Genomic DNA, 20131 nt, shown 5'->3' with positions numbered 1-20131 from the left:
TTCCGAAGCTGTCCTTGCCAGCCCTGGCCTCCCTCCAGCTGGCTGCCCAAGATGGCCAACCACCCTTCACCACCATCTCCTCCTTCTCCCAGCTACTCCTGCTTTTGGAGCAGACAGGACGTTTCTGGCTGCCCACTGATCCAGCCTTGGGCATAGTCCCTGCCCCCTCCTGGCCCCTCTTCGCTGTGGCAGCCCTGCCCGCTAGCTGCCAGGTGCCAGGGCCTGCCCCTCCTGTCCCCTCAGGTGCCCACTCGCCTCTTCCCTCCTTCACCCTTCCTCTGTCACTGCCTTCAGCACCAGTCCACCCATGTCTGCCCAAGCTCACCTTGCACAAGCTCCACACCATCTTCCTGCTCCACACCAACTCCCCACAGTTCAAACTGACCCGCTCTTTCTGGGAATTCTGTGCGGAGCACACCTTCACCCTCAGGCAGACTGGGAGTGACATGCTGCTTTTTAGAAAGCTGAAATGGAATTAGGGTGTGGGGACCCCAAACACCCTGCACCCATGCCCTGAAGGGAGGAGTGGGTGACCACTTGGGTGCCCCCTCTGTGATAGCAGACAGCCCTTCGGAGGCTCTCTGCCTCATTCGTCCTCTCATTCATCAGTGAGGAGTCTAAAGCCTGCGGCTGCTCTCGTTAAGGAGTCCAGAATCGGGGGTGGGCAGGCTGGCGGCTGTGTATCCTCAAGCGAGGCAGCACCTCTGACCTGCCACCATGCCCCCCATCAGACCTTCTCCTTCCCTCTCCTCCCCTCTACCACAGACGCTTCTGCCCCTAAGACTCCACCTAGAGACTGCGGGCTCCTTTGGATTTTCACTGGATGATGCTCCTTCAGCCCCCGTCTGCTCCTTCCAGGGCTCCTTCTGCTCTGGGCATCCTCTGCCTCTGCCTCCTGCTGCTCCCAGTCGGACACCGCTGGACTCTCAGGTTGTCCAGGGCTAAAGACTAGCAGCTAGGAGGTGCCAGGAACGTTCGCTGGTGCTGACAGCTGATGATGTATGTTGTCCTTCATCCCCCGAGCCCACCCTGACATCGGTAAACATCCCCGGTCCCCTTCTAGCTCCCCTTCCTACCAGCTAGGGGCGCAGAGCATCCCCTGAGGGCAGCAGAGGGGAGCACTGGGGGTTGGGGGCTGCTCAGAGATGACCCCCACAGGGATACCTCACTGCCAAACATGTCCCCCTGGGCTGGACCAGGAGCTCCGTTGCCTGTGACATGGCCTCCAGGGGAGCCAGTGCTCCTGACCCCTCAGCCTGAACCCCAGCTGAGAGCAGGAATGGAGGGGTGGGCTCAGGGGGAGGGGACAAAGGGGAGAGGTGGGAGGGTTTGGGTGAAGCTGACACGTATGCAAGAGGAGGGGAGCGGGTAGGGCAAGCTGAGGGGAGAGCGTCTCTGACACTGCAGGGAGTTGCCAGGCCCCTCAATCCGATCCCAGCAGGATGGTGGAGAGAATAACCCCCACTTCGGGAATCACAGCAGATTTTGGGCTGCAGGACATGGACTTAGTGTGGGTCGTCCCACAGCAGCCCTGCCTCCTCTCAATGGCCAGAGGGCCAGAAGGCCAGCTCCTTCCTCCTCCTCCCCTGGCAGTTCCACACCAGGCCAGGGACCTGGAAACCAGCACGGGCCTCTCATTTTGGGCTGGACCTCACCAGGCTCACTGCGCCCAGCTCAGCGCCCTCTCCCCTGCTGCCTGTGTCCACAGCCTCCTGCACGATGACCACCCTGCCGGGGCTCCTCAGGGCTCCCTCGACCCCCCTGGTGCCCCAAGAAAGCCGGGTGCTCAGGCCGTGAGAGGCGCTCTGGGAGCAGGACAGGGTTGGGGCCTGGCCAGGCCAGCTGCTGGGGCAAGAGCTCTTCCAGGGGGAGTGGCTCAGTCTGGGACCTGGGTTAGCCGAGCTGGGCTGAGCTGGCCAGCACTGGACTCTCTCAGGTTACCCGGGGACTGCTCATTCTCATGACCTGTCTCTCTTGTCCCTCCTACCCTGCTTCTGCGCTGCCCTACACCTCTCCTCCCATACGTGCCCTTCCCGGGATCTCCCGACTGCCCCGGGATCTCCCAGAGCCCGTCCCTGCACGGCCTTGCCGTTTTTTCCTGGAAGAATCCAAGCCCCCTGCCCCTCCTGCCCTCACAGCTGCCCCTCTGGCCTTCCTCGATTGGCCCTCCCACGCTCTCCTGGGTGCCTGCTTCCCACCCGCCACCACAGGGCCAGGAAACCCACCCCTGCCTCTGCTGCTTCTCCACCCTTGGTAGAAGCCGCTCAGACCTCGTCTCCAGGCCAGCCCCAGCCCTGTCCCCCTGAGCTCCCTGTGAGGAATCACAGTCCTCCCGCTCTGTCTGCACTCACCGCCCTGTACAGATGATGCCTCCAGGCCCAGGCCCTCCCCACTAAACTGTGATCTTGCTGAGGACAAGGACCTGGGCTTCATCTCTGTAGCCCCAGCCCCCCTGGGGGTAATGCAGAAATGAATGAATGAATAATAAATAAATCTGTCGCCTGGGTTGATAGCCCAGAGAAACGGCATGCTGACCAAGCAGGGGACTAAGCGGCCCAGTCCCAGATTTCCTGCTCTCTCCTCCCTCTCTGAGTTTGATCCCCACTGGACCACCTGCTCTGGAATCCCTCGGGCCAGCGCAGGTCCCTAGCAGCCCCTCCAGGCTCTTTTCCCACCTACTCCACACACCCCTGTTGCCAGCTCCCAAAGGCTTCCTCCTCCTCCGGTCTGCAGGCACCAGGCCTCCTCCTGCAGGAAGGCAGGAAGCACCCCCCACCAGGGCAGGACCATGCGCAGGGCTGTTCCACCCATGCTCAGAAAGCTCCCTAGCTGCCTGGCTCTCTCTGTCCTCAGAAAGTGCACGTCACTTTGCTCAGGCCTGGCGGGCTGTGGTGTTTGTGGGGGGTGTTTCTTCCAACCAGCAACACCATGACCTTTATATGAGCCTGGACTCTGTGGGGAAGGGTGGCTCTCCAGGCTGGATTGTCACAAAACACATTGAGGCTTCTGCCTTGCTCATTCAGATGCCTTACCTAGAGGAAGCCACGCGGCCTACAGAGGGTCCCTGTGCTGAGGCTCGAGGTCTCCTGCCAGCACCAGGACTGGGAATCAGGGTCTACATCCAGTGTTCAGCCCCAGTGACACCTGAACCCAGCGACACCTGGACCACAGTCTCACGAGGGACCCTCAGTAGAACCCCCACCTCATGTTCACTAATTCCTGACCCACAGGAAGAGTGTGAGTTAGTATGCACCTGTCGAGTTTTGGAGGAATTGATTATGCTACCACAGATAATTAGTGCAAAGTTTGGTGGTTTTTTTTTGTTTGTTTGTTTGTTTGTTTTTCCGGTACCGGGAATTGAACTCACGACCTTGCACTAGCCAGGCAGGCGCTGTGCCGCTGAGCTAAATCCCCAGCCCCAAGTTTGGTGATTTTTAATATTGTCAACTCCTCACCAAAAAGCAAAGCCCACTGTATCTCAAAGAAATATCTGATGCCTGGAATGGAAAATGATGCTCAGATGGATTTGTAGACATGGATGCAGCAGGGCTGAAAACACTGTAAGTCAGATGAGTAAAACCAGCACCTTTTAAATTTTTTCTCGAAGAGTTCTCCTCCTGATCTCATAGCTCATTTCCTCTGTTCAACAGGCAGAAACACAAGTGAATGAGTGAACGACTGAATGAATGACATAGTGAGTGAACAGAAAAAAACCAAACAGAACAAATCTTTTAACTTGCCTGTCATAGGTAGCTCCAGTTTTGCACATTTAATTCATTCTCCTTTGGGTAAAATGCTCTGTTTTCCAGGCCTTTCCCATCCTTCCCCTTCTCCTAACCAAGAAAATGTCCTGGTGCAGAAAACCATTTGTGGACCCTACCACAGTAGAAAGAGAGGTCCAGGGTCAGCGGACCTGCTCTTCTGCCTCCAGGATGGGACAGGGCTGGTCCAGCCTGGTCCCGGCATCTCCAGTGTTGGTGGTGGTGGTGTGTGTGTGTGTGTGTGTGAGAGAGAGAGAGAGAGACAGAGACAGAGACAGAGACAGACAGAGAGACAGAGAGAGACAGAGACAGAGAGAGAGAGAATTCCTGCTGAAGTTTGTATTCCCCACACATGGCCTGAGAACCACCCAGCCACATGGACCCATCACACAAGAAAAGTCACAGTTCTGTGAAGCCACTTCCTAAGCCCCGGGATCCACCAATTTTAAATGACTGCCTGACCGGCAGTGCAGTCATTGTGTGGCCTCATCCTGAGTCGCTGTGGTGCTGAGGGGTTCCCCAAACCTCCCATAGCTACAACCTGAAAGTCCAGCCCCACCCGGTGGGGAGGTTTTACCCACTGCTGACCGAGGACTCTTGCTGGGGTGAGGCATGGAGCTGAATTTTGCTGCTCTCCTCCTTGGGGCCTGCTGCTGTCAGTAGCAGCTTCTCACACCTTGGCCCACTCCACGCCTCTGGAAGATGCACTCTGAGCCCACAGAGGGCTGCAGGAGCTGGTGGAATCACTGTATTCCTTCATAAATGCTATCTCATACCGCGTGTAAGCTCACTGCTCATATTTGCATGTGGAGACTGCTGGGAAAGCTGCCACCAAGCCCCTGGGGAGAGAAGGTACTGTCCACAAACCCAGCGGGCCTGACGCAGGGCCTTGCGGCCTTGTCTGAGGAGAACCCCCTTCCGGATGCCTCTGGTTCACTGTCAGGGTGATTTTCCTGATCCATCTCTCCAGGGCCTTGCATGTGAGGCACGGAGGAGGAAGCTCCAGCTCTGGTCAGACTCAACGCTGCCTCCTGCCCAACAGGGCCCTGGGTTGGTGGTTGGGGGAAGACCCAGCTCTGTGCCCTCTGCTAGACCTGGTCAGCTGCTGCAGGCCTCCTCTGTCTGATTTGCTGGCTCTGCCCCTTCCTCAGAGCACCTGCCTCTTCCCCCCCAGCCCGTGTCCATGGGTCCCCCGGCCGAGCTGCGCTCTCTCACCTCTTCCTGTCCTGCCACGGCCTCGCACTGCGCTCACCCACTCCTACCAGCTGGGCCTGGTCGTCCCTGCACAGTGGGGTTCCTTCACAGGTCCAGTCCCCTTCACCCACTCCGGGTGCCCACCGGACACCCCTTGGCCGCAGCGACGGCTCCCTGCTCCTCGGGCCTGGCCCGCCCGGTGCCAGCACGCTCACTCCTGCTGCAGCCGGGCCTGGCTTGCTCTTGCTTGGCCCTGCTCTCTGGAGTAACTGTCCCACTTCTCAGCTTTCACCTCCTGCCTGGATCACTTCCCCGGGAAAAGGTCCTGAGTCAGAGCCACTTACTCCCTTCTCCTTGGTCCTCCGGAACCTCCTTTGAGGTTCTCCCCTGTACTGCAGTCCTTCACCACTTCCCCCAGCTGTAGGACCCTGTCTCTTGCCTGGACCATCACAGTGGTCTCCTGACTGCCCCCTGGCCTTTCCCCTCCTAGGCTACTGTGAACACCCGAGCCCAAGCTGTGCTTCAAAGATGGCAGTCGGTACATTTCTCTCTACTCAAAACTCGCTGCTGCCCACTCCGAGTGAAAGCTAAACCCCGCAGCGGCTTCCGATATCTCCCTGTCCTCATCCCCTTGCTTTGGGGCCTGCACTCCTGTTCTCCCCTTTCCTTCTCTGCCTGAGTGCCACCTGCCTCCTCGATGCTCCTGGGCACTGCCAGCACCTCCTGCCTCCGGGCCTTTGTACATCCCTCAAGTTCCCATTTCCCTCTTTCTCACCAAGTCTTGGCTGTAGTCTCCCCTCTGAGTGGAGCTCACCCTCCCTGTGCCAGGGCCTTGCACCCCCCACTTCCTGACTCCCCTTCCCTCTCTGTATTCTTATTTCTTTCCATAGCCCCCAACACCTTCCAAACATACTATTGAACTCATTTTTTAATCAGTTAAGTAAGTAAGCAATCTACCTATCCTGCTATCCTGGCGATAGAACCCAGGACTTCACACCTGTAAAGCATTCGCTCTGCCCATGTATTCCAGCTCCAGCCCTGGTTTTTTGTTTTCTGCCAAAATGGTCAATTCTGTATTTCTGCATTGAGGGAGGAAGTAGAAAAGAAAGCAGCCCCTACACTGAGTCCTATGCAGTGGCGGCTTCTGGTTCCATAGAGTCAAGGAAATAAAAGCTGCTCCGGAAAATCCAGGTGTCCTTGCTTTGGGTGGCAGAGGCCTGGAGTGAGGTGTAGCGCCTCCACACCCTCCACCTCACCCAGGACTGTGTCCTGCCACCCTGGGCTGGGGAAAGCACTGCTCCGTCCCTGCCTTTGGCAGCCAGGTGCTGGTAGAGAACAATTCTGAAGTTGCCAGGCACAGTCTTTGCTACTTTGTCTACTGACAAACGCCAGAGCCTGGCACAGAGCTGGCTCACCTGGCACACCTGGTGATGAAGGAGCCCATCGGTCTATCCGGAATCCTTCCGCGCTCTAATGCAGGCACCCTCCGCAGTCAGCAGGGTCTTGGAGACTGAGCACGTGCCCTTGTCACCTCTGCACACTCAGGTCTGAGCTCGCTGTCCTGGCCACAGTGAGCGTATAAGAACCATCTATTGAATGAATGAATGAATGCACAGGCCTTACTCCACTGGCTGAGAAAAGACTCTGGGGTCTGGGCCAATCAGATCAGCTCCACACAAATGGTACTGTTGCTGACCGTTCCTGGGCTCCTTCTCTCTGCACCAGACCTCACTTTCTCTAGGTTCCTCCTCATCCTGTCCCTTTGGGTCCCCAATGGCAGTTGCTTTAGAAGGAGCTGACATGAATCTGTACTCAGGGAGGTTGCCTGCATCCTCCCCAGGACCTAGTGCTTTCCAGAAGAGTAAGAACCTGACCAGCGGTCACCCTCACCCTCCAGGCCTGAGGCAAAGTGGGGAAACAAGCAGTGGGGGGACCACAAAGGTGCAGAGGCCTCTGGGACAGCTCCAGCCGGCCTGAGATGCGGCTGCTGGTGGCCCCGCAGAGGCGGCCTCACCCCTCCTGGTTGTCCTCCTAAGGACGGGGGTAGGAGCAGGTAGGGAGCTGTGGCTCGGCCCAGGCTGTGAAGCTGCGGCAGTGGGACCTTTTTCCATCCCTTTGCTGCCCATGCTCCTGGATCCTTCAGGCCCTCAGGGACTCCTAGAGGGTGACGGAATCAAAGGGGGTTCAGCTTCCCAGGCTCCGGCCAAACCCAGCCTGGGCTTTGGGGGTTCCGGGCCATTTCTGTAATTACAGTCACGTGTTTCTTCATGTAATCTGAGCTCCTGAACACAGCATGAGTCTGCACCCCAGCTCTGGAGCCACATCTGCTTCTCGTTTCCGCCCCAGGAAAACGGCCCATTTTCCACGCATGCTGGCCCAAGCCAAGGCCCTAGCCTCAAGCCGTCCTGTGGCCAGCCCCACCCAGCTCCAGGCCTCAGTGGGCATGGGGTACGGCTCAGAGCGTCGGAGCAAACAGTGTGTGAGTGGGGCCCCGCCACGACCAGAAGCCTGAGTTCTTTCTTGGCTTGGCTTTGTCAATTTCTTACCATGTGCTCTTGGGGGAGTCCCTTAACCTTTCTGCACCTCAGTTTTGACATCAGTAAAATGGGTTGCTCTACTGAAGGTGATACTACTGGGATTTGGAGACCAAAATAGCTCCATGGGGATAACAAAATCACTTTCCCCAAAGCTGGACCAAGAAGTGTGTGACCCCTGAAGTTGGTATTCTTTAGAAAGGTGGAGGGGGGGCTACAGCCACTGTCCTACCTGAGCAATGGCCCAGGCCGTCCCCTGGGTAGTTTGGGCCTGACTCCTTATGCTGGGCAGGTAGAATCACAGTCTAGGTCCTTTGTCCCCCAGCATTCACCAAGCACCAGTGTGTGTCAAGCCCGAGAGCAGAGTGATGAACCCCTGAGGCTCCCTTGGCGGGAAGGGCCCACATGTAAGCAAATCAGTATAGCCTTGCCCAGCAGATGGGACAGTGGCATGGACCAGGGAAGCCAAAGCCGGGAGGAATGCGTTCTATTTTTATTCTTTTACTGGAAGCCTTTAGCTTCTAGGACAGGCTCTTTACTAGTACATATTTGTAGTATATAATGTTTACCTTCCTTGTGAGAAGTTGGTGCATAACACATGGTAATGTCTGGCCCCCTTTCCCCCTACCACTGCGGCAGCTCCGACCTCCTCCCCAGCACACCGCCTCTCAACGCCTTCTGCCCCCTCTGCATTCCAGCACCCACCTGCTCCTGGGGGGAGCTCACCGGTGACCCCCACAGAGGAGGTTCAAACATGGCCCGCTCTCCTCGAGACCCCTGTTGCTACCTCTGCCTCTCAGCCCTGTACCAACCATGCCCACCATAGCCTCAGTTTCCTGGCAGCAGGGACCAGAGCCTGGGGGAGGGGAGGGTGCTGGTGGGCAGCAAGGGGAGGTGGCAGAGGACAGCACACCTCCCCGGGCCAGTGTGGCTCCTCACCCTGCCAACGAGTCCCCTGCCTCACGAGGCAGCTACTACCTCTGTTCCCATTCTACAGATGAGAAGCCTGAGGCTCAGAGAGGCCCTGCACTTTGCTCAAGGACAGGGAGACAGCAGGTGTGAAAGCACATCTTCCTAGCCCTGTGGTCCACATCCTCATACCCACATGACACCACCACTGTAGTATTTCACCTAAAATTCTCATCTTGTCATTTATTAGGGACGCCACCTAGGGCAAGTTCTCCAGGTCTCCATGCCCTCAGCTTTTGAAATGTGCTCTTTAATAAATCAACTTTACTGAGGAATGATTTGCATACAATAAACAGTATGGATTTTCAGTGCACAGCTTGATGGATTTTGACAAAAATACTATCTTCTAGAGCAGCTGGATGATCTTCGCCCTCACCCCGGGAAGCCCCTCGTCCTGTGCATGGTTTCCCCTTGTGAAAGATGCAAACAGAACTCTCAGCCTCGGTGTGTTAGGGACAGGGAGTGAGATCACCCAGGTAGGGCTCTGGCAGGGACCCAGGGTGAAGCCAGCGCTGGGCAAACATGCACTGGTATGGCTGCCTTAGGCTGTGCCTTGTCACCCTGTCCCTCTCCTTGACCGGGGCAGGGCCCACGGCATGTAAGAGAAGATGTGGAAGATGAGATACAAGTCTTGCGGGGAGTGACGGGGGCTGCTGGCCTCCAAGGAAACCCGGAGCACTAAGGATGGAGGAGGCTCCAGTGTTTGCCCCAAGCTTGCCCCAGAGCTGGGCCCTCTGTTCTGCTGAGACCGTTGAAAGTTAAGGGCCGTCACTGGTGTCGGGCTGGCTTCGTGGTTGCTGACTAGTGCAGCCGCACGGGGCCCATCAGAGGGGTCACACGCTTGGATTTAGTATTCTGATATCACTCTTATGAAATCCTTAATCATTTCTAAACAAGAGGCCCTGGGTTTTCATTGGGCGTTGGGCCCCACAGCTTACATAGCCAATGGTGCCATCGCCTCCCCGCCTACCACATGCTTACTTCGCAGGGCGCTCCCCATCCGCCACCTCCTGGACCCCTCTCTGAACCGGCCTACAGCAGGCCACCAGGACGGCCTGTGTCACACAGCGCCCTCAGCCACTAGGAGGCACCAAAAGAACCTGGAAACCCCCTGGAGACAGTTCCTGCTCCCAGGGCCTGCTGGCCAGGCCACCCAAATTCCCATCTTCTGACCGTCCTCTCCAGCCGCCTCCACCCAGCCCCGCAGCTCAAGTGCAAAACCGCAGCTGGGTGCCGGCCAAGGGGGCTTGGGTTTCATCACACTCGACTTCCCACGCCAAGGCCAGGGGCCACGGAGCTGCTGGCCAGAGACCCGGCTGGAAGGCAGAACGGGGTGGGTTCCAGTCCTTTCCTAGTGTCCTCCATTCCCCTAAATGCCCGCTCTCTTGAGCCTCAGTTTCCCCTCTATCCACGGGGACAGGATTCAGTAGGGCTCAGGCAGATGCCAAGGGTGCTGAGAAGTAGGCCTCAGAGGCCAGTGCGTAGGAAGCAATCCCAGAACTTCACGGTCCAGAACGTTAGCCATGTGTAGCTATTTAAGTATAAATGCATTTAAATGAAAGAAAATGAACATTTTCATTCCTCAGTCACTCTAGTCACATTTCAATTTCAGCAGCCAGCTAGTCCCTGCGCTTATGCTGCCATGTTGGATAGGTCGGACATGGCGCATTGCAGAAAGTTCTCTTGAGATGCGGTCTGGGATGGGAAAACCAAGGGACTGGGAACACTGGTAGCTTGAATGTCCTCAGGCAAGAGGAGGGTGAGAGGGCTCTGGAGGAAAAGCATTTACAAAATGCTGCTGGTCCTCTCCCAGCCTCAAGACTGAGGAACCTGGAATGGAGACACATGACTCCCAGGTGGAAAGCAGGCTTCCTGGGTTCCTGACCTAGAGACAAGAGGTGCGTGGGAGCCTCCAAGAGCGGGGAGGTGGCTTCTAGCAAAGGACTCACCAGGAGCCATTGCAGATGGGAAACATCTCCCTTCTCCCTCCCTGCAGACAGTCACATGCCTTCTCCTCTGGGCCTCGGGAGCCTGGTGGGCTTCAGGACACCAGCCCTCAAACTTCAGCCCACATTCGAATCTCGGGTTGGAGCTCAGCTACAGGAAAGACTTTAAATGTGTTCACCTCTGTGTAGTTTATAAGCCAGGTCCAAATACAGATATGTGGATTCTGTTCTGTGTAGGGTTCATTATTGTCTGGGCCTGTCTGGATGAGATGACTGAGACGTACGGGGCTGGCTTCCTCTGGGTACATTAAACAGGGACACCGAGCAGAGAGGGTGACATGGCGGCCTGAGGAGGGACTGAAGGGGAGGGGAGAGGGAAGAAAAGCAGAAGGAGGGAAGGCCCATGTACGGGGGTCTTTCTAGGCATTATCTCATCTGCTCTTAACGGTCTTGTAAATGGGTAAGACTGTGCCTCAAGAGGTTCACAACTAAAGCCTGGAGTGCTGGATGGTGGCCCACACCTGTAATCCCAGCACTCTGGAGGCTGAGGCAGGAGAATGATCGAGAGCTTGAGGCCAGCCTGAACTTCATAGTGAGCTCAAGGCCAGCCTGAACTACATGGTGAGACCCTTTCTCACACACACACAAAAAGAGATTCCATGACCTCCCGACAGACACACAGCCACTGGGGAATCCGCCTGGACTTTGTTTATTTTTCCTTCCCTCTCTGCCACTCAGCACTTTCAGGTGAAGTGAGCCTGGGAAGCAGACAAAGCTCCACACTGTGAATATATTTTTTTGTTTTCTGGGCTGCCTTGGCTTTGACAGGAATCTTGGCTGACTGCGGGTGGCAGAGGCGCAGCTTCCAGTGGTGCTTTTTAGGCATTGCCTTATGTTATAAACACCAGCGACCTCAGTGGCCCTCTCAGCCCCTCAGTCCCACACCCAGCTGGAACAGGGGGAACTTCCCGCCAGCCCTCCTCCCCGCCGCCCCTCCAGCCAGCGCCACCCATGGTACATCTGGGAAGGGTGGGGAATATCGGCTACATCTTGAGTTGGGAAACCAAAGAGGAGGGAAACCCAGAAGCTGGCCTCTCCTTTTTTAGGAGAAGGGTTGTTTACAGCACCGAGGAAACCATAACCATATGGCCTGCTGCGAAGTTTCTAGAATGGCCTTGTATGTACAGGTAAGAGAATAGAGGCCCCCTCTGGACATCCTCCACTCTCCCTCACAAGGGCCCTGGGAGGCAGGTATGGTCCCATTTCACAGATGGCCAAAGAGATAAAATGAGCACACGGCTGCCTGTGACCTCTTCTGAGAGCCAGCCCTGGCCATCACACTTCCCACAGGCTGGGTTTGGCAGCCGCCACTGCGCCCCAACTTCTCACTGAGGCCCAGGAGCACAGCTGATTTAGAATTTCCCGCCCTTCTGACAATCTGTGTGCACAAAACAGGCCTTATTTTAACCACTGTGGAAGGCATCTCCCCTGACCCCTTCCTCTGGCTTCATTAAGCTGCCTAATCTGAAGCAGGATAAATTTTCAGCATTTAACTACCTGATTAGGAACATGTCCCCAGTTCCTGTCCCCGCCCTGCTGGGAAGCATATTTCTCAAAGGGTTAATTAACAGCTTTCACACAAGCCACATTTAGCCACAAACACAAAGCTACACACATAAATAACGTCTAGGGCGGAAGAAGAGGTGCAGATGGTTTGTGACTTTGCCGTCCAGAGTTTTCTAAACCGGCGTGAACCACGTCCTGTCGGGGCCCAGGATCATGAGTCAAGGTCAGGCTCCGAGGTGGGCCAGGCCAGAGGTCCTGGTGGCCAGCGCTAGGCTCTGGTTAAAGAAAATCTCAGAGGAAAACAGAGCACCGGGCCAAGCAGAGGGGGAGAGAGGAGGGGCAGCCTGGGGATGGGCCTGCTGACCAACCAGGAAGCAGAGAGCTGACAGAACCAGGGAGAACCGCGCTACAGACTGGGTCCCAGCTCTGTGCTTAGGGCTGCTAAATTTACCACCCGAGGCTCCGCAGGGAACTCAGACCCCGGGCCTGGATCTGGCTCTGGGCTACCCCGGGCCTAAGGTACTTGGGAATTCTGGCCTGGGAGGGCCCAGAAAGTTCTGGAAGTGGCCCAGTGGCACACCCCTGCCCTGTGCTGCCTCTTTCGTGCGTAAGGTCTTAGCTCACCTCCCACAGTCGTGGAACACATCGGAAATGCTACCCTAGATGCCAACAGGAACGTACGGTTCATAGCACAGAGATCAGCTCTGTTGGGGGGCACTTCTCTGAAGCCAAAAAAGAAGAAAATAAAAGCTAAGAAAGGGGGAGGGGGCGATGCAAAGGCACACTGGATGTCAGTGAACATGGAGACAAGGGAAAAGTGAGGAAGTTCCTGTCACTCATCCTTTCAAGCTCTCTTGATTTCTATGACTCCCCTACGTTTGTTCCCCACAGGCCTCAAGAGGTCCCCTGGCCTGGAGAGCCCCCACCATCCTCACTCAGACCTTCCCTGCCTGGGAGCCAGGAGGTGGCCCTGGGGAGGGGGTCAGGAGCAACTGGGAGGATTTCCCTGCTCAGTTGTGGCGCCCCCTAGTGGCAGGGAGGAGCCCTGCTTCAGCCAATCTGGGCTGCCCCTGCTGCCTGAGGGCTGACCCAGCCAGGCCCGTAGACCCAGGACTCTCTCCCCATGCCAGTCTCAGCGCCCTGGGGGTGAGAATGCAAAGAAAGATGGGGGCCGGAGGACAGGCCTAACAGGAGGGCTCTTTGTCGAGGAGCGGCAGCTTCTCCCTGGGTACTTTTCCACAGTTTGGCTTTCCCTCCGCACACAGGTTCCACAGAGTTCAGGCGGTGGCTGCCACCCCCCGGGGGGTCACTCTGGGCCGGTCACCTGCTTAGTGACCCTTCCTGATTCGATTTCTACCCCATCACTCAGCCACACCCGGCTTGCTCCTCCAAGACCCGTACCCACCTCGGGGATGTGGCCCTTCTGAGCCCCCGGCTCCCCTGGACTCCACCAGGGCCTGGTTCTCGGGTAGTCCTAAAAACCCCAAATGCACCATCACTGCGAGGCCGGGCCAACATTTCTGTTTTCTCAGAAGGATCAAAGCTCCACCCCACCCTGCCAGGAGGAAGCAGTTCTGACTCGTGCAAATATCTGCAGTCCATTTGGGATTTTACTCTGCTAAGAAATAAATACACAGCCATCTGCTGATGATGGAAATATGACTTAAGTAACTTTTTGGTTGAGGCTCCTGGGCCAGAGTCCAGATGGATATAAGACTCAGTCTCCCTTGCACACTTTTTTCAAAAAAGAAGACTGGGTGGCAGGGGGGTGGTTGGTGGAAAGTTCAAAATGGAGTGTGCTATATTTCTTGGCCTGGGAAAGGAAAAATAAACACCAAACAGCGCCTCCATTCAAGTGTGCGTTATCTTGCTCATCCTGGCCAAGAAGCCACTCTCCTCCCTTCTCTGACCGGGAATTACTCCCAGCAGCCCCCACGCCCACCCTCACCCTGGGCAGCCAAACAATGGGCCAGTAAAGCCACACAGCCAAGGCCTCTCCCTGTAGCCCCCAGAGGCCCTAAGATTGGGAAACACGAGGCTATTTTTAATGTGTTATTTGTCTACCAACTGCGGCTCTGTGGCCTGAGAAACAGTATCATCTGTGGGAGGTGGCGTGAAGGGTTTTTTTTTTTTTAACTTGCTTAGACAAAGCCACATTTTCGCAACTTTCAGAAAAATGAAAAAAGCAGCACTGTCCAAAGATGACCTCTTCCCTGGCTGGTGCTTCTGCCCCTCGGGGGATTCTCCCTGGCATGCCTGAGGAGAAGCAGCCCCCTGCCACACTGTGGGGCCAGCCGTGACCACAGGCTCCCAGGTCCAGGGCCTGGAAAGGGAGGACACAGAGCCAGGCAGAGGAAGGGAGAGAAAGACAGACACAGAGAGAGGATGTGAGGGGAGCGGGGCATCCTCAGCTGGAGCAGGAGATGGCGCAAGGGGACGTCCCCAGCAGAAATTGTGAGAGGTCACACCTGGGAGAAATGGCTTTTCAATAGCCATCCGCACCCCCAAATCCATGGGTTGGGAAGCTTGACGCAGTGGGTGCCTTTGGGGGCGGGGGGCTCTGTGAGTGTCAGCCAGGCGGGCCGCGTGGCAAGGGCAGAGCCAGGACTCTGGCTGGAAGAATCCGACGGGCACAGCACATTCTTTCTGCCCCGGCACTTCCAAGAGTGTTTGCAGTAAGGGCATCACCCCACCCGGGCTTCAAGGTCATTCCCTGACCTTGGCCACCACCGAGAGACAGAGGAAGATGAATGGTGGAGACAGAGAAGCAGAGATGAAAGAAACTGAAGCACGGTGAGTAGGGCAGAGGAAGCGATACAGACAGACAGGCCCAGGCACGGGAAGATGCTGAGAGGGGAGTAGGGGCTTTTCCCCTGCACATCCCCACCCAGCCCAGGACCATTAGGACAGACGGAGGGTGACAGAGCTGGAAAACCAGAGCACAGGGACACCATGGTGTTTAGGGTGGATCTGCCCCAGGGATTAGTGGAGCACAGGCCTGGGCGTGTCGGGTGGGTCACAGGCCCTAGGGTCTATGTTCAGTCCCTGGGCATTTCCTTTCTGGCACTGATCCCCTGCTCTCTTCCTGGCCCCCATGAACTAAGCAGCCCTGCTCCTCTCTACCCTTCAACCACAATCTTCTTCCAGGGGAACCAGCCAACCATGGACTGAATGCCTCAAAATCATGAAGCAGGTTAAATCTCTCCTCCTTTAAGTTGTGGGTACCGGTTACTGCGTCCCAGAGATGAATATAACACAGACAGGGCGCTCCCTCTCTCCCTCAGCACCACGGCCCACCCCTGACGGTGAGCTCACAGAGGTCCTGTAGCCACCAGCTAGACACCCACCCGCAGTGATCTACTGGGAAGCTGCCTTTCCTGCTCTCCTTCCACACTTCTGAGACCTGGCTCGGCCCACACCAAGGGGCCAGCCTGAGCCACACACTGGTCTCGTGATCCTGGTGAGTCTCTTTACGTCTCAGTTTTTGGATTTGGAAAATGGAGATAATAGCACCTTCCTCCCTTGGCTATTGCAAAGATTCCTTGGCATAGCGTCAGTGTGTAAAAAGCTTTGCAAATGCCTGGCACACTGTGGGGACTTGATAAATGGCAGCTTCGATGTGCATGGCATGTGGTCAATAAATGATGCCGTCATCGCCAGTGCTGGGGGCGGGGGTTGGGCTGTTGGGAGGGACAGTGAGCAGCAGGTGCAGGCGGAGGAGCCCGTGGAGGGACCAGGGGGGGACTTTGCCGAGCTAATGGACGCACTTGTCCCAAAGCTGATAGGCTTTGAGACCAGCCTGACCTCTTAAGGCACCTTACTGCTGACTGTGTCAAGGACACCCTGAAGAACGTGAGGACCCTCTCTGCTGAGGGTTCCAGGGCTCCTGATCCTGAGGGCCGAGCCAGTCTCCTGCCAAGCCTCGGCTCTCTCACCCTCCCACGCCCCACCCCCCAACACGCAACAGAAAGAAACAGGACCCCGAGGAGCATCCGTCATCCTGGCCACCCCAGAAGCTGGCCCCGGAAAAGGACTGCTCTCAGCAGCTGCAGAAGCAGCCACAGTGTCACCGTGAGGGGACTGAGAGCCTGAGTCAGGAGAGGGGACGGGACCTCACCTTTCCTCACCAGCCTTCAGCAGCACCTTTCCCCCACTGGGCTGACCCACAGCCGTTTGGGGACACAGAGCAGCCTCTACCTTCTCCTACAAGGTGCCCTGGCAGTCACCCCCACCTGTGCATACAGGCTACTCTCTGGGCAGGAAGTGGGGGAATCAGTCTCTGGCCGTGCTTGCTTGAATATCTAGGAGAAGTCTCTGGATGGTTCCCTAAGAAATTAGTAAGGAGGGTACCTTGTGGGGCAATGACAGGGCCCAGGGTGGGAGTGGGCGACTTGGACTCTACACCTCGTCACACAATTCGGGCTCATTACCCCAGGGAGGATATTTCCTCTTCCCACAAGTTTTTTTTTTTTTTTTTTGGTTTTTCTCCGGTACCGGGAACCGAACTCACGACCTTGCGCATGCCAGGCAGGCGCTTTTGCCACTGAGCTAAATCCCCAGCCCCAAGTTTTTCCATTATTATAAAAAAGTGTACTAACATGACTTCTTCTGAGCATCAGTTTCTTCCCTAAATGAGGTGGGGGCTGTGTTCCATCTGCCGACTGGGTTCTGCAGGAACCCGGAGGAGCGGTGTCCAGAGAACTCAGAGGAGTGCAGAGAAGAAGAAAGAGGCTGGGATAGGAATGAGGAGGATGAGAGTGAGGATGTGGGGACGGAGATGAGAAGAGGAAGGGCAGGGAAAGTGTCCGGGACAGCTGTCCGTCTCTCACCCCCTCCTGAGGGACACACGGGGAGTCTCACGGAGCCATTGTCCCAGGAGCCAGGCTGTGGTCAAGTGAGACTTGCCAACTGGACAGTTTCCCTGGCCTCTCTCCTTAAAGAGCCATGGTCCAGAGGAACCCTTCAGCTTGCTTCAGATTCCAGAGGAGGTGGCTCAGGGAGCCGAGGCCAAGGGTGGGACCACTGAGGACCTGCCTGTGACCCTTGACACCTGGCTGGAGCTGCTAGGAGCAGGAGCCCTGGGAGAACAAGGCTGTGAGCTGGATGAGACATTGGAAAGGAAGAGGAGAGATACGGCCGAGCAAAGGTGGGGGATGGCCGGACAGCACCAGGGTGTGGCGAGCATTTGGTCCAGGCTTAGGGAAAGAAGGGAGGAGAGTCATCCACTTATCCTGTGACACAGCTTTGTTTTCATTCAGACCAGGAACCTGAGGTTTACAGACTTTCGGATGGTTGGATCTCTACCTAGTAAGTAGAGAGGCTCCAGACCCAGGCAGTGTGGCTTCCTCTAACCACTACCCCATCCTACCTCCTCACTGTGACCACCTTCAGGGACACTGTGTTCATAGCAGCTGACTAGAAAGGATCATGGCTTAGCTCACAAGTCCCTGTGGGGCCAGGAGCAGCAGCAGGGTCGCTCCCTCAGGAGGTTTCCACCCAGGTGAGATGCCCCAGGGGGTTGTGGGCAGCCAGGGATGGCTGAGCTTAGGAGTCCCCCAGGACCCTGTGCCCCTCAACCTTCAGGGGCCCAAGGCTGGGAGAATGAAAGCGCTTTTCACGGAATTCCAACAGGAAACCCACGAGAACATTCCTGCCCAAACGATTCCAACAGGAAAACCACAAGAACATTCTTGCTGGCAGTTCCAGCTGGGAGCTGGAGTCCATGTTCCCTGCTAAGGAGGCTGATCAGCGGAGAGGAGGCTCGGAGGAGAGGACTCGTTCCACCCAAGATAGATCTAGAGACTCCCTGACCTCTGACCTTCTGGAACTCAGGCTCCCAGGGTAGGGGAAGGTCATGTGGGAATTGGCCTGCCCAGTTCCTCGTGTCACTGCCTGTGCTCAGTTGGCTGTCCAGGACACTGCACGTTCCCTTCAAATGTCCATCTGTAGGTGATGGCCCCCACCCCTCCAGGGCCTCCGACCAGTGTGAGGATCTGTGAGTGGGGAGAAACCTGCCTTGAACTTAGCTGCCTGTGGAGACCAGTCATTAGCAGCAAACATGGCGCCCCACTGGCTGCCCCGTGCCCACTGCATTTCTGCTGTGTCTGCCTTGAGTGATCTGGCCGGGAGAAAGTTCCTTGCAGCAAGGAAGGGAGGGAGCACTGCAGGAGAAATACCTCATCCCAGGAGTCACCGAAGCTGCTCCCACACAGGTGCCAGAGCCCCTCGTTCCTGAACACCACCAACTAATGAGAGCCAGTGGCCGCTGCATAGTGGGAAGGGAGTCGCAATCAGGGTTCACATAGGCCCTACAAGCCAATTTGTTTTTTTCCAGTACCAGGAATCGAACTCACGACCTTGTGCTTGCCAGGCAGGCGCTGTGCCGCTGAGCTAAATCCCCAGCCCCTACAAACCAATTTTTCAAGGGCAGCAGCTTCACCAGAAAATTGTTCAATGCTGGCAAACTCAGCCAAGGTGGGAATATTTACACCGTGGAAATTGGCAAAGGCAACAAACCAAGGCTCTGTTTCTTCCTTAGTGAGCCAGCACTCCAGCTAGACTGGGGGAAGCTAAGACCAGGGTTCTTGCCTTTGCTCCACCAGGTGGCTCTAGGCCTTTGTTTCCTTCTGTAGTGGGTTTTCTCAACCCCACCTACCTCAAAGGACGACTGGGCCTAAACAAGGAACTGCAGCTGGATGTGCCTGTACAGGACAAAGCCTTGCAGAGTGACGGACCATTGCTATGGATTTCCTAGAGCTTCCTGGATGTCTGATCTAAATTTAGGTGCTTGTAGTCTGAGCTAAATCCCAGCCACTGCCTTTCCTTCCTTCCTGCAGGCGCTCTGTCAGCAGCCACAGGAAGTCCCTGCTGGAAGGCCCTCTGCCCTTTGTTCTTTGGCCTCCAAGTTTGCATGCATGCTCTCTGGCCAGACTCGGTCCCCTCAGATATTCTCTGTGAGAACCTAGCTGGTGTCCAGACTGCCCCATCCCCACCCAAGGCCATTCCCTCCTTATCCGTAGTCATGCCCATGCTTTGCTCAGCCGCTGCCTGGGATAGCTTGTCCTTCCACAGCAGGACTCCTCAGGCCAACCTCTCTGGGTTTCATCTCTACTTGGAGGATGACATCTGCTCACCAACCTTCACAGGGCCTACAACAAAGTCTGTGTGTATTTCTGTAAGTAACAGACACTCTAATGGAATTAAACTATGAAAAAAGCTACTAGTAGCTTACTAAGAAGGCTTCAGGTAGGCAGTTCTCCAATTGACTTTACAACTCCAAGAGGCCAGCATCTCTCAGTTTTCTCCATCTTTCCCTTATGGCTACATGATGGATGCTATAGCTCCAGATATCACATCGTAAGATTTTTCCAGAGTCAGGATGTAGAGTGATGGTCAAGGTAGAAAGGGCTCTCTTCCTCTGCTCTTCTGATCTGATCAGAGACTTCAAAACAAAACAAAACAAACAACAACAAAACTCTGTGTCAGAAGCTACCCCACCCTTACTCTCTACAACTTGATGTTAACTTTGGTGAGACTGTCCATCACAATTCCAAACAAGTAAATTAACTGATTTCCATGTCAGTTGCTCACTTGCAAAATGGGGGGTTGTGATAGCTATCCTGTGAGGTTGTAGTAGGGATTGAAGGCGATCATCCAGACCGGTCATTCCCAGAATTCAACCTTCCTGGCCAGCTGATTGGTTCAGAGGTAGACTTGTAGCCAGGGCACCTTTCAGTCTTGCTTAAGATCTGTTCTGCTCTCTTCCTGTAGGGTGTTGAACAATGCAGTCAAGAGGGCCTGAAACTTCTGCATGGGATCAGCAACTCTTACCGTTGATCTTGATAAAAAATAAATCCCAAGGGCCAGTCTGATCCCCTTCATCAGAGTGTGGCCTCCCAAGTTGCTCAAGCTGGAGTCCTTTCCTATTTTGTTTATTCTCCTTTGTTAAAGGCTGGCCTGATCTTTGTCAGCTCTGCAAGCTAAAGTCCCTAACCATTTTCTCTTACTTTCTAATTACAGCTTTTTCCTGTTAAAAAAAAAAATTTCCAGGAACATAAGAAAACCCCCCACCCCAACTCCATCCAACCAACTTAAGACTAAACTGCATCTGAGGAGATTTTCTAGAGCAAGTCCCTGGCTGCAATGAGAAAAAAAGAAGAGT

The 20131-nt window shown here is 55.7% G+C and overlaps 1 long non-coding RNA gene across 3 annotated transcripts; it reads left to right on the top strand.

The window, feature by feature from the left end:
* The first annotated feature begins 14213 nt into the window (after positions 1-14213).
* Positions 14214-19878, top strand: LOC106149239. Of its 3 annotated transcripts, XR_001235292.1 has the most exons (4): positions 14214-14763; positions 15255-15430; positions 18990-19144; positions 19741-19878. It is a non-coding gene; the product is annotated as an uncharacterized LOC106149239 (long non-coding RNA). The 3 variants fall into 3 exon arrangements; XR_001235293.1 differs by lacking the exons at positions 18990-19144; positions 19741-19878 and adding an exon at positions 15749-16418; XR_001235291.1 differs by lacking the exons at positions 14214-14763; positions 15255-15430 and having other exon boundaries at positions 16932-19144.
* The last annotated feature ends 253 nt before the right edge of the window (positions 19879-20131 follow it).

The sequence above is a fragment of the Chinchilla lanigera genome, unplaced genomic scaffold (genome assembly GCF_000276665.1).
Source record: "Chinchilla lanigera isolate Chin_1 unplaced genomic scaffold, ChiLan1.0 scaffold00040, whole genome shotgun sequence".
Lineage (NCBI taxonomy): Eukaryota > Metazoa > Chordata > Mammalia > Rodentia > Chinchillidae > Chinchilla > Chinchilla lanigera.
This window is presented reverse-complemented; position numbering and strand designations above follow the sequence as displayed.